This window comes from Passer domesticus, chromosome 2, assembly GCF_036417665.1.
Source record: "Passer domesticus isolate bPasDom1 chromosome 2, bPasDom1.hap1, whole genome shotgun sequence".
In the NCBI taxonomy this organism is placed as follows: Eukaryota; Metazoa; Chordata; class Aves; order Passeriformes; family Passeridae; genus Passer; species Passer domesticus.
In genome coordinates, this window is record NC_087475.1 from 46,056,695 (window position 1) to 46,068,484 (window position 11,790).

The following is an 11,790-nucleotide window of genomic DNA, read 5'->3' on the forward strand; positions in this document are numbered from 1 at the left end:
CACAACCCCCCAATCCTTAGGTCTTGATTTTTTATTTGTTCAAGTCCAACATTTAAAACCTGCACAACCTTCTTGCCTTTTCTTTTTATAAACTTCACTAATCTACGTAAATGTGTTATGTTTCCATTGGCACTTACAAGCTCTAACAGCAGCAGAAATATATATTGGGGTAGCATAAAGGATAGGATTTTTTTCATGTACATATGTTATCATACCAACTGCAATGTAAATTTCTCTAAGGGTGAAGGGCATTGTGAGCTAAATGGAAATCTCCCTCAAACTCTTCCTTTCCTTAAACTCAAAAGATGGCTATGCTTGGTTTCAGGTTTCCTTAACATAAATGCTTTTTCATAGTAACAGGAGAAATCCATAAAATATGAATTGCTCTTAAATCACAAAAATTATTTAACCACTTCAAAACAAACATGATGCTATCCCATTCCTTAAATGAGGCAAACCTATAAAGAACAAGTGCTTTCTAAGTTTCTAAATGGAAAATTAATCCTGAAGATGCTAGGCATGGTCTTCAACCTATGGCAAATGATAAAGTTTCATTGAGGGAAACAAGGAGCAACAGTATTTTAATCTTCTGAGCATCTGATGCCAGTTAAAATTTATCCCCACTGCACAGATGTATCATGTTGAGTTAGTATGATCACAGATATGTTTTTGTTGATTTTTGTTGCAGGTTTTTTTTTTACAAAACACTATATTAAATGCAAGATTCTTCAATAGTCTGTTAGTAGGTAACCTACTAAATGCCCCCACATTTAAAGTCCCTAATTCTGATGGGAAATATAATAACTTCTTATAAGAATATTAATTTTGCCTTACTGCAATGCTTTACTTAGACTAGGTGTAGATGCTATCAAGTAACTTTACTTTTTGGTAATCTGTTCTCTTGACTTGTTAATCATGAGTAATTAAAATAAAGGCATCACACTGCAAGTGGCATACCTCCAACCTAGACTACTGAGATGCTGAGACAGATGCAAAGATCTGCTGAGACTACGTCATTACCAAAAAGTGGTATGGCTAGAGGCTAAATGAAATGCAGGTTGACATATTTTGTATATTGACAAAATAGTATATCTAACTTTAGCAACTAATCATACAATACAGCTTCAGTAAGAATACTAAGAAAATACACAGTAGGGAAAAGTAGCACACATTTTTATTTTAAGTCAAATCAGGAAGCTTTTTATTGAGTTATTAATGACACATGATTAAGCAGCACTCAGGAATTATAGTTTCAGGATCAATAGCAGCAACAGAGCAGATGAAACATAACACGTGACACTGGACAAGTAATTCCAACAACTTTCTAACCACCCTTCTACAACTATTCTCCAGAAAGTCTAACTCTCTTCAACACATAGTTACAAGCTCAGCTTCCCTATCCAGCTATGTGTGTTGGGGGTTGGTGTCCCAGCTTTGTGTAACCTCCTTGTCCACACCCCAAGGACTGTGGTGCCATGCATGCTGCCTACACACTTCCAGAATGACATGGCTGAATGCAAGCTTCTCCGGGCACCCCATGGGAGATTGTGCTTCCCAGACTGGTCAGAGCAGGTGTGCCTTGGGGAAATTGCAATCAGGAGCCACCCTGTTGCAATGGGTACTGCTTCCTCTCACCACCTGTCCCCATTTTCACAAATATACTCTTGCTATACTTTTTTCAAGATCACTCTTTCTGATTTTTTTTTTTTTAATTTGCCTTCTTAGTTTAGTCCTGCTGAAAGTCATCTTTTTCAGGACTATCAGTTTTGGGCAAATGCCCTCTCTGAGAGTTTTGGCCATTACACACTGTTTACATTTCCATTCTCTTTACCAGCTGTTGTTATCCTGTTCATGTTACTAAGAGAAAGCTGTGTAGCGACCCCCTGCATTTTTTCTTTGCACTTAATAGCTCTTTCATATTTTTTCTCCCCTCTTATTAGTGTATTTCATAGTTTTTTACTTCAGTGATTTTTTCTTAATGCATGCTTTTGGTATAATATTTTTCATTTTCTGCACATTCAGTTATTACTTGTTTAAAATGTTATGTTATCAGTAAATGCGCCACCTCTCTGGTTTGCCATGGCTCAGAGATTGTTTTAGACAGGTTTGAGAAAAGTAGATATATAGCTAAAGATGATGACTGATTCCCCATAACCAGTCTGGATTCAAAAGTACAAGATGGGATAAATCAGTGGAAAAAGATATCTAAATATCAAGGGAATTTATTGAAACTTTTAGGAGTGGCACACTATCAAGCTGCAGCAGCTGGAAATTTATCTGTGCTATAGGTTTCAAGTACATGGCTCCAAACCTTTAGCTTACTGGATGAAACTGTTACATATATTTAGATACCTCAGTGATTGTGTGTGATTTTCAAATCTGAAGATGAAAAATTCTTGCTTTATCTGATTCATACATACATATTTTATATGTAAAAGGTTGCAATTTCTGACATAATCATATCATTTACATGTTTTCTGTTGCATTGTCTGGTCTCCTAATACCTTTATATTAATATCATTTTAGTTTCATCAGTAAATTGTTTTGCTATGATGGTAAAAGGTCACATTGACAGACTGACAGAATTACAGAGAAAAAGTATCCTTATGACTATTTAGACTGGTCTGATCCTTAGTACAGGTTGTAGATTTGCACACAATAAGCTATTTATTGAGCTCTTTACTTATGTTTCAGATATGGCATATTTTAGAAAATTTCCAGTCTTGATTTGAAGAATGAAGAGGTTTTTACAGATTGCTGCCAACAAAATCCATTAAACCAACAATCTTTTCTTCTCAAAACTTCCCTGTTACTTCTGTTTTATTGCCTACAGAAGTCACAAAAAAATTATAGATTCTTTTGTCATAAGTCTTTATTACAAGAGAAAATATCCAAGCAATTCTAGGGGAAAAAAAAAAAAAAAAAGGTTTTGGCAGTTTCCCACATACTTAGACCACCAGATGATGGTCACTTGGGAAGTGTGTAAAATTGAAATGAGTGACAGAGAGGGGAAATTAAGTGCAAATTCAAAGTCCTAAAGCCTAGTAAAGACCTACTGGGAATTACATTGTTACTGCTACTCACACATGCAGCCATGTACATATTCAATTCATGTGACATAATTAAACTCTCAGAGACTGTGATGATGACTGGACTCTAATTTGATTTGTAATAAGTTAAATTAATTTTCCTCAAGTCAAGTCTGTTTTGTCCACGATGGTAATTGGTGAGTGACCTCTACCTGTGTTTACCTCAACCCACAAACCTTTTTTTGTGTCTGTCAAACTGAAAACTTGTGAAAAATTATGCTGAAGGAGAAGTACAATCTAGGAGTTACAACATGAATCTAGAAAGGTGAAGAATCTGTTTCTTATTTTGTGATGATGCTCAAATGGTTTCTCCTAATCCAGTCTGTGTGTTAATACCTTATGTACAAACTAAGGATAATAATATTTATAATTTTCATGGATCACTATCAAACTGAAACTAGCCCACACAGTTATGCATTTTGAGAAAGAAGAAGTTGCTGGGGTATGAAACTTGGTTTAATGATATATGTTAATTCTTATAAATTATAGTTCAGAAATGTACAATTTTGTAAACTAGATGATTAAAAAAAAACCTGACAAAAAATCCTACTCAACAAAATGTTGATTAACTTGAAATATCAAACTTGAGGTCCAACTTTATTCTTTACCTTTCTCTTTAAAACATTTCCATAGCTGGAACTTGTAACTTCCTAGGTATCATCTTTTAAATGGTAAAAATCATAATTATCATTTGGTTTTCTCTTTGTAATGTGTATATAAAACCATGCACTTTAAAATGCAAATGGGCTTCTAAACAAAAACATTACTTAAACTACTTTGACTTTTAGAATGTATGCTCCACAGTGATATTTGACCAACTGTCCACTCCCTCGTATCTTAGAGAGGGAACTGATTTTGTTATTTGAGTTTGTAGAGGGCTTACTGACTGATTCCTTTAAAAAGATTAGAGTAATTAAAATATTGATCTTATGACCATCTTCAAAGACATACAGTGTCACTCACAGACTCTGTTGTTCTGCCTTTAATTTATATATGCATATCCAGTCAAGGCCTTGACTTCGCTCTGGCTTTGACCAGGTTTCATCACACTTATTTAGTTACTGTGTGCTTACATATTTCACACAAATTCAAGTCAGTTCATTTTCGTTGGTGTCCATGATTTCTGAGAAGCTATTGATAGTGTGTTCTTAAATTCAGATGGTGACACTGTAATAAATCAATGTCATATTTTAAGAAAGTTTTACATTCCTCATCAAAGAAAGCTCTACACTTGGAAATACCTATATACATACACCACAGAATTAAATGACCTCATAAATATTTTCCAATGTCAGTGATTATAATATTCCACAAAAGGGAAAATTCTAATACCTAATTGATGAAAGCTCTTTTGCTTTCATCATGTACCAGGAAGGTTCAAGGTATAAAAGCAGTTACTGAATTTCTTTTTGCTGTGTGTTCCCCATCAAAAAATGCAAGTGACACAACACAGAACAACTTTGCTCATTACCATTTCTGTAACCTCTGCTAAGGAATAAAACTTTCCCATGCTTTTTATTTATATTTATATCCCTTTGTTCCCATATAGCTACTTGAGTGTGTATTATTACTACCACATGCTCAATTTATGTCTGAAGCGCCCAGAAACAATAGTTCCACAAATCAAGCTTAAGCAGGCTCTGTCTCTGGCTGCTGTTCTACTCCAATACATTCCAAGTGATTAACACCACCTGTGGCACTCCTAATTCACAGCAGCAGACAATTATATCCCTTGGATACCCATTACGGGTAATTATTCCCATGACAGACTATTAGATATGGGTTGTGAACATTTCAGCTGTAAATTTTTTTGCAATTTTATTTTAATTCTGATATTGCCATTGAGAGGTATATTTGGGGAACAAATCAGGGTTACATTAAAGGTATGTTCGCAACAAGCAAAATATTAATTTTTCTTGCTGGAGTTGTAGTCAGATTTATTGTTTAAATATGTGAATAAGGGAGATTTTACATGTTTGCCATTAAAAGATTATTTTATTTCATTCTTTTAGTACATAAGCGATAGTAGATCCTGCTGATGAAGTTACACTAAAGACAGTTATAAACTAATTGTTGTGTTTTAAAGACTGTTTCTCTTCTTACATATCTTTTTTTCCTTTTTTTTTCTTCTCAATATATAAGTTTTATCCCTTTTAAGTATGTAGGGGAATTCACAGTATGGAGAAAGGTCAAAATTCATAAAAGTTTCCTGATGGTGCAGCATTAATTTTAAAGTTGTTTTTTTTTTTTTAATAAAATAGCAGGCTTACACTCAATCAATATCACAATCATAATCTCTTTGATTTCCTACGATGTGAAATATGGTCTTATGTTGAAAATAAACACACTCTGAATCCAAATTGAGAATTTATTTTCAGACAGAAAGAAGTTCACTGAAATCAATGGAAACAGTATAATAAATTTAAAGTTGAATATTGAAAACAAGTTTCTTCTTTGTAGATTCATTTTCAAGATGTTCATTTATAAAACCATTAGTATTGAATGAAAAAAGAGAAGGGGAAAAAAAAAGAAATCCATTTTCATGTTTATTATATTAAAAATGAAACACAATATTGTTTTCAACATAAAAGGAAAAAAAAGAAAAAATATAGAATTAAGAGGAAAAATGTTTGCTTGTGATGTGAATTTATCTGTCATGGTTTTATTAATAAGCTTGAGTTCACATTGGATTTTCCTGTATTAACTTAGATGCTGATAAACATGCTTTCTGTAATACTCCTATAAGGATCCTCCCTCTAACCCCAGGCCTTTATTGAATAAGTAAAAAACTTAGCTATTAATCATATTTGATCCAAAGCTGGGGACCAAGGAACAGAATAGGTAGCTGATAAGGGCTTCATGCTTCTTTCACACAATTTATTAAACTTTTTAAATCCTGGAGGCATTTCACAAGTGCTGCTGAAATGGCCAATATGATAGGCAAACTACAGCTGCCCTCACAGCAAGCTCAGGCTTAGGCTTTGGTAAAACCAACCTGATTTCTTGGATATGAAAGAGAGGCTATGTTCGGTTCCAGGAGAAACAGAACAAACCCAGTCCTCCTTACTGTGGACTAAATGGCATGACAAATGGCATCTGACTCGTTTGCACATATGGTCTGACTTTATCACCATTTGTCACATGCCAGCAGATCTCTGAGAGACACAGAAGTGACAGAAGTAAGTGGGATTTATACAGAGTATAGGTATCAAATAGTGTGGAAATTTGAATCAAAGCTATGACATCTTACAGCCAACAGTGTGGGCATGAATAGCTGTCTCAAAGAGTTCTTGCTGACATGATAGTTTTCAGTCAGCAGAAACACAGAAACAAAGTCTATGGTACCATGCTGTAAATTCAGAGTTGGAAACAGCATTATTTTGAACTTCTGTAATTATTTCTCAGTTCTCCCAAGCAAAACTTAATTTCTTATTCTCCTTTGACAGGTAGAACAGGTGATGCAAAATATTTATGAAGTTATCTTCTATGGCTGAGGACTACCCTAAGGTAACTCTCAGGTCAGATTAATTTTTTGTATTCAGATTGCCCTCAGAAATTCACAGTAACTGTATGAGTCTGAAAATAATGCAATCAAAAGGCAATGTATAAAATGTGTAGATGTTTAGTGTTTGAAGTTGATGGTTCAGTAGAGTTTTTTGTAAAAATACAAGCATACTTCCAGGAAATCAGTGAGAAAGTTATAACTTAAGTTTTTTTTTCATGAATGGAGCTCTTGTCTGTATTTAGTGAAATGAATATGATAACTAACAAACACTGCAGTATCTAAACCAGAAATCAAACATATTTAAGAGAAGTAGTGATTGAGGATGTTTGCTGCTAACATATATAATTTATTTCCACATTGAAGGATTAAAACCAGTAGTTAGCAAGACTGTGAAACAGCTTTTGAAAATATGAACAAACACATGCATGCTCAATTTACATAGCGAATATGAATGATTTCAGTAGAAAACTAGTTTATTCAGACCTTGTCCAGTGAGAACACACCAATTCAAGTGAACAGCTAAAACAAGCTAAGCATTTCCAATGCTGGAGTTCCTGCAGTTCCTGAAAAAACAGAAGTAATTGATTATGCATGAGGAGGTGTAAAAATCAAGATGATTCTATACCCTTGATACTACTTCAAGAAGACACATCACATACCTAAGTTCTATCACTAAAATTCCCTGAAAAAGCTCACTCTGGGTGGGTGGAGGATGGAAGGGAAAAGAGGGGGAAAAGAAAAAACCCCACACACTTTTGAGTAGAATCTGCTTGTAGCAACTTCATTTTATAAGCCAGGTTTCACAATTTAAATGTGAAGGACTTTGTTGAATTTGTGATAGAGACAAAGCAAAACCCTTTTTCTTTGGCTAGATATAAAACTTCAATATGGCTCATAGAAGTCAGTCAGACTCAGAGCAAAGGTTTGGACACTGATACTCTACAGACTGCTTTTTGCATTTCTCACTTCATCCATCACAGGTCAATTGCTAAATCCTGGCAGCTTATAAGAGCACATCAGGTGTGGAAAGCATTTGCAGAATACTTAATAGCCACATGCTAAAGATTTTAAAGTTCAATAGCACCATCAGAACAGTTGTCTGAAGAGTCCTCTTAGAGTAATTTGGAAATTGACATTAAACTCCAAGGGCACTTTCTTACACATGAGTCTCAAAGGTAGTAGAAAAGGCTCTGTGTTTACTGCTAACACACTGATAGGCAGTCCAGGGCTTAAATGGTGTCGCTAAACATGAAAGCTTATTTCCTATACCTAACAAAAAAAAGTGCTGACTCTATTTTCCCCCTCTCCTTAAAAAAAAAAAAAAAAAAAAAAAAAACCCAACCAAAACCAAAACCAACCAACCAAACAAAATAAATTGCTGGAAACACAGATTGGCCTTTTTTGTAATTAACAATGCATTGCTTTCTTCTTTTTGCTGTAATTTATTTGTGTTCATAATTGTTTTTATTTTCCCTAGAAAGTTGCATATTTAGAGATTAAAAAAATTTTGTGGAGCGTGTGTTAAATGTCTTCAGAGTTGTTAGAAGAAGTGCAGACTCCTTTTCACACTCTTTATTCTATTACTGACAAAAGGTCTTTTAGACTTCAGTCCCATTCTGACTATGTTTATAAGACAAAGAAACAAGGCCATCTGTCATTCATTTTCTCCATAGGTTGAAATGATACTCTATTATTAGCAGCACATCTGAAAATAGACCTGCAGAGAGTATTTCTTTAATGTCAGTAACTAAGAAGGCACTATCTAGTAAGTTGGAAGTGAGATTATTTTCGTATTTTTTAATATATCATATACAAATTTTGTATATTTCATATATATTTTTTGTATATTTCATATACATATTTTCATATTTTTTCAGACCACTGAGTCTACCAAAACAGGTTCTACTACTGCGGCATTAAAGCATTTAAGATATATTTGCATATTTCAAAACATTTAAACAACACTTAGCTTTACTACTAATTTTTTTTTTTTACATTCTATTTTAGGAATGTAAAGGTAAAATGAAATTTCTAAACTTCACAAATTTAGAACATAAAGAACAGATATTATATTTACAGTAAACGAAACCTGTAATTTTAAACATTTCTCTTTTCAAGAATGGTAGTTGACTTAAAGGACAGTTTTTACTTTTGACTACTAACTTCCTCATACTAAATGACATTTCAGTACTTTTAGCATTCATATTTCTATTTATGACATATCCTTTTGTAATTTGCCAATTTATTAAAATATGGAATGGTACTTGAATGCAAATTCTGATAGATATATTAAAAATGAAATAGCATTTACTGCAATTCTGTCTTGAGAAAAATGTCTATTTCATATTAAACTTCAGAAGATTCCACTGAAAAACCTACTTCAAATGTTTCAGATGACAAAACCTAACTTTTTAAGAACTTTCAAGTTTGCAAAGCATTCATAACAGTTCCAATTAAGTAATTTTTTTAGAATTTCTTTTTGCAAATTTTTGTGATCTTCACAACTGTGCTACATATTGCTCTTTGTTGTGTCCTGTAAAATAAAAGAAGTGGAATCTGACCACCAGAAGATAAAAGCTGGGAAATACCCAGAAGTTCACCCAGAAGTTTTAGTGTTGCATATCTTGAATTTCAATAAGCTTTATATCTGTTGAATGCCTTTGGGGATTACAATCTCGATATTTCACAATTTTTAATAGAAGACTGGATTTAAAAACAGTGACAATTTTCTGTAAAGTATTTAGTAGTCTTTCACAATTTAGCAGATCTGACAGACTCTTCTGCCTTATATTTATTTTCTCCTGCTTGATTTCATCCCAGCTTATTTTAGTATAAGAAACTCTTATTCCTGCTTAGTATTCAGGTACTTAGATCCTGGTTTGAATGTAATAGAATTTTCTGTATGTAAATTAAAGAGTAAATTAAGGAAATTTCTCTGTAGACCTTGTGGTTGACACCAAAACAGATGAGCAAGCCTTCAAAAATTGTTCCAAAGAGAAGAGTCTTAAAGTGAAATTAATTTTGATGACATTGTCAGAATGAGAGGGATCCAAATAAAAGGCATTATAACGTACATCTGAAACATGCTCCATAATAATTGTGGAAGACTTTTCTCTTTAGAACCATTGCTGCAATAATACATACAACTCTGTACAAACTAATTACGTTTAAAGTAATAATGTGGAGATTACAGGTGAAGAAGTAACATACTGGGAAGGAGTTAGTCAAAAGTACAGACTGGGAAGTTGCAGTCATAATTCTATAACTTGCTAGGAACTTGCATTGGCAACATCAGCGAGAGCCTATAGAGTAATAAATCCTAGAGATTAACATCTGCTCCTGCACAGATCCTACACAGTTTCAAATGCTGCAATGCTGAGACAGCTTAGAACCATCAAAACACACTATATATGCCCTAGAGGAACATTAAAAGGATATAGAGCAGACATCATAGGCTCCCAAACTAACAGAATTGCTTGGGTTGGAAGGGATCTTAGAGATAATCTCATTCCAACCTCCCTTCCATGCGCAGGGACAACTTTCATTAGACTAGGCTGCTCCAAGATCCATCCAGCCTGGCCTTGATCATTCACAAGGATGGGACATCCACAGCTTCTCTGAGCAGTCAGTTCTAGTGCCTCATCATCCTCATAGTAATTAATTTTTTCCCTAATATCTAATCTAAACCTGCTCTCTTTCAGTTTGGAATCATTTCCCCTTGTCCTATCACTACACACCCTTGCAAAAAGTCTCTCTAATTATCTTGTAGGCTCCTTTTGGGTACTGGAAGGCTGCAATTACCTCACCCCTAGGCCATCTCTTCTCCAGGCTGCACAACCCCAACACTTCCAGCCTGTCTTCACAGGACAGCTGCTCCATCCATCTAATAATCTTGGTGGCCTCATCTTGACTCTCTCCAACAGATCAGTCTCCTTCTTTTGTTGCAGACCCCAGAGCTGGATGCAGCCCTGCAGGTGGGGTCTCACCAGAGCAGAGCAGAGGGCCGAAATCCCCTCCCTGTCCCTGCTGCCCACACTGCTCTGGATGCAGCCTAGGACTTGTTTGGCTTTCCAGGCTGTGAGTGCCCATGACTGGGTCAGGTCTAGCCTCTCCCCCAGTCCTTCTTGGCAGGGCTGCTCTCAGTGTGTACAGCCTGTGTTGATACAGCAGATTGCTGTGACCCAGGTGCAGCACCTTGCACTTGGTCTTGTCATTGGGCTCATGAGATTCCCATGGGCCCACTTCTCAAGCTAGTCATGGATTGCTTTGGATGAAAACCAAGGACCTCCTTCAATCTGGAATTGAACCAGAGACTTAGGCATTCCTGCAGGCTATACTTCTACCATCTGCTCTACCAGCTGAGCTTTTGAAGGAAGACATGGATGGATGATTGCATATCTCTCCTATGTACCTTGGCAGAAATACTCCATAAAATGATTTTTCAATCCTTGTCCAACCAGTCAGAGATGGTCTTTTCAATTAGCTTTTCACAAAATATCTTCGACTTTCTGCATGATTCCTGTCGTAATAATATGTTTATCCTAAAAGATGCAGAAGGCTTCTATTTTCAAATAAACATGTCCATACAATTTCTTTTTCATTTATTTTGTAAAAAAATAACAAAGCAGAATTGCCTACATAATCTTAGTAAATTGACTTTATGTGTGTCTGCCTGTGTAGGGATATGTGTGAATGTTTGCTTACGTTTGTTAAAGGGCAATGTTAAAACTCACTATTATTATTATTATTAATATTAATATCAACTAATTCAATGTCATTCTACTTCATGTTCTTTTTAATTTTACCTTCAAATGCCCATTTTTGAATTCCCAATTTCCTGTCTGTTTACTGAACCATTTTTTATGACTGTACATTTACCTCAGTAAGAGCCCAGCCCATACTTTGACTCAGAGTTAAAGTTCAAATATAAACCCATAATACCAGAACACCTTAATCAACAGTAATGTATGATAAAAACCCCCATACGTTCGCAAAGCAGTTTTGAAATCAGAAAATCAATAAAAAAGTGAAGAGTATTGTATAAAAAGTGCTTTCATGTAAGAAAAATAAATGTTCTATTACGTTCTGTTGACTCTTTACTATGTCCCTACAGTATCTAGTATCCATTCCCCAAGACTTACCTGTTTCTTTTAAAGAAGGCTTACTTTTTGAGTCTTGAATTAATGATTTATATAT

General features: G+C 34.7%; 1 long non-coding RNA gene across 1 annotated transcript; it reads left to right on the forward strand.

Moving 5' to 3' along the window:
- The first annotated feature begins 4,855 nt into the window (after positions 1-4,855).
- Positions 4,856-10,604, forward strand: LOC135295373 (uncharacterized). Its single transcript, XR_010357443.1, has 3 exons — positions 4,856-4,972; positions 6,536-6,596; positions 10,364-10,604. It is a non-coding gene; the product is annotated as an uncharacterized LOC135295373 (long non-coding RNA).
- The last annotated feature ends 1,186 nt before the right edge of the window (positions 10,605-11,790 follow it).